This window comes from Bombus vosnesenskii, unplaced genomic scaffold (assembly GCF_011952255.1).
Source record: "Bombus vosnesenskii isolate JDL3184/JDL3185 unplaced genomic scaffold, Bvos_JDL3184-5_v1.1 scf7180000015851, whole genome shotgun sequence".
Classification (NCBI taxonomy): Eukaryota; Metazoa; Arthropoda; class Insecta; order Hymenoptera; family Apidae; genus Bombus; species Bombus vosnesenskii.
This window is the reverse complement of record NW_022884181.1, coordinates 3,127-6,252: the sequence shown is the minus strand read 5'-3', so window position 1 is coordinate 6,252 and position 3,126 is coordinate 3,127.

Sequence of the window (3,126 nt, the reverse complement as noted above, 5' to 3'; positions counted from 1 at the left end):
CTAAAGCATTTGATGGATCATTCGTTAATCAAAATATTATATTTTCATTTCCACGAAATTATTATCAAGGATTATTTATAGATGTCTATCATAGATTCTTCCAATGAAATACAATTCACAACAAATTACGTCACGCGCGTGACAATTGGCACAAATCAAGCAGATAATAATCTATCGTTATAATCTACTATTAGATTGGAAACTACTTCATATTCTGGTAAACATTTGTATACAGGGTGTTCATTTGAAAATGTCCAATTATCTCGAGAACTATGCATTTAAAAAAAAATTTTTTGAAATAAAAACAATGCAACTTGTCTCTCACTTTTCAGCCCATTTCAAGGTAATTTGTAAGGTAGAAAACCACACTTTTTTCTCATTCTTCGGGAAAAAAGAAAAAGTTTTATAAGAAAGACCTTTATCGGACTTTGTCTTAAAATGATATTTGTTCAACTTTTATCTGTACAACTTTTTTTATACACAAAACATCGGAATAAATGTGTTTAGAATGTCCTCACTTTTCCTAAAATTACCAAGATTTTGAAAACATTTTATAATGCTTCGTTATTTGTGTATTTAAAAGGTCTCGTGAAAAAGTCGAATTGTTAGTGATTGTACACTTTAATCTCTTCCGCTGCTTTGGAAATAACAAAAACTGAAATAAATGTTTATCTGAACAAATACCCTTTTAAGATGAAGTGCGATAAAGAAATGTTTTCTATACGAGCTTTTCTCTTCTCTCGCAGAGTAAGAGGCTGTAAAGGAAAAATATGATCTCCATTTTAAAAGACCAAGTTGACCCTTGAATGACTTTAAAAAGGCTAAAAAATTAATAACGAGCAGCACGGTTGCTCTGCGTGGTTTTCGAGATAGTTGGACGTAAATTTTCCAAATGAACACCCTGTGTAAAATCCGGCGCATATGCATAGTACAACGTTCAGCGTCTATAGAAATTGATATATTCGATTCAAGAAATCCTCTATCACTTTTTTTAGATAGCCGGTAGTAATTTTGAATATTACGATGCAGTAGCAAACCTATGTAGAATATCAGTAGCAAAATATTTTACTTGTACTAGAACTTTTCGAATATTAAATTTTCTTTCGAGTTAGTATAACATTATTAGATATTCTAAAATATCAATACGCATTTTTAACAATTTTACGATTATTTCAACTGTTGTATGAAATTTTGTTATTCATATAACGATCTATAGACAGAACGTTAATAGCTAGTTATATTTTTTGACGAATTATTAAAATTTGCTACTAGTTGAAAAATATGCTACGTTTGTTTCTAAATGCGAGAATACGATATGCACAATGGTCTTGTAAGATTAAATCGTTTCTTTAAGCGATTTATGAAAATTTGGGAAAGATGCGATCGAAGAAGGTATACACGTATATGTACTTCAAATGCAATGTACTTAATGGACGAATAGCGAAACACTGTTTCATGGGTTTACCGTGAAAGCATTTTCGAAAGCCCCATTACGAGAACCGTAGCTTGAGTTCTCTCAAGAGCACCATTAATGGACCATAGTGTATCTTCATTTCATTTAGGCTAGGTTTCCAGCAAAGCTACTGTTCACAATGTATTTATTTGCAACATCTGCTTTACTTTTTTTTTTAAATTTATAACAATTCTCTTAAACTATCCATCACGAAAGCATCCATCTTGAGCTATATTTACGTTGTTTCGTGTAGATTTTAATATAAAGCACAAATGATAACAAAGATTTTATAATGTATTTCCATATATTATTTTTGAAGTTTCATGGAATCATAATGATTAATAATTATTTAATCGTGTTGAAACTATCGCAGTGAATCTTATTATAAGTATATGTATATATGTATATTGCAGTAAGTAGCTCGCACGGCAGGGACATTAAACAGTTTACCCAATGACCAGGGTAAGAGTAGTCTCGTTACCCTGTACAATTTTCTATATTATACTGCACGATACTGGCTCGAGGAAAAATCTTCTCCCTCGCGAGTTCGTGCGAAACTACTTCAAAATAGCGCATTTTCTGATATTAACCTCAAGGCGAAGGGCTGCAATCTTATTTTTACTGATGTCGTCTGCATACTAGGGCGTTTAAGTGTACGCAGTTTTTTAAGGCTTTTGTGTTTTAAAAGATCCCCAAAAATTCTTGGATAGTCTTCCAAGTTTCTAGAATGTCGTCCGGTAGCTTTTAGTTGTCACACGTCGTCATAATTTTTTAAGTAAATCTAAATGTTTGGGAAAATTACTTAAAATTACTGGGTTTGAAAATGACCCTGTATGCAGATGGGTCTTAAAATATTTATCCTACAAATACCTACAAATTGTAGAACCTACAAATATAGAAGATATTTAAAAAAGCATTACTAGACGACAAGAATCGGTCAACCTGTATAAACGTGGATCGAAAATTCAATTACTTTGAAGCGACCCTGTATGTCAGAAACAAATGATTACGGTATAACATCTGCACCTTGATATTAGTTTTTATACTACGCATTATACATATACATGTGAAACCTTTCTACACAGTCCGAAATTCTTTCTCAAATTACATTAAATTTATTAAGCAATTTTTCACGCGGTAATCGTATTAACTTTGCAGAGAGCATACTGGCGGGTGCTATTCTACATATGTAATTCACTTTACTCTTATGAGTGATATCCAGTGAATCCAAGCTACTAGTTAAATAATCTAAAAGCAATTAAACAAATTATTCCTTAGCGTTATTTTCCAAATTCAATTAAATTACCATAACGTGGTGTCATTCTGATTATTTTATTTTCGGTTAACATTTTCGGTTTCTGTGTATGAAATATTTTTAGATTACTGAAATTCACACGGACCATTTAATAAGAAAAACTTATTTCGTTAATTGTATAGAAAAGAGGACACTTTGTCACTCGAATTAAATTTAGTTTCCATTTTCGCTTTGTTCTGGTAGATAGGTGGCCACATTTTTATATAGCGATCGATCTAAACTTGGCTCATCTTTACATACATTCACGGGCGTACGTAGTGTCCGGATATATGGCCGCCAATCGGGGGCGTGCTTGGTCCTATATCCGGAAATGCGACTTTCCGAGAATTGGCCCACGTTATCCGACTGCTGTTCACTG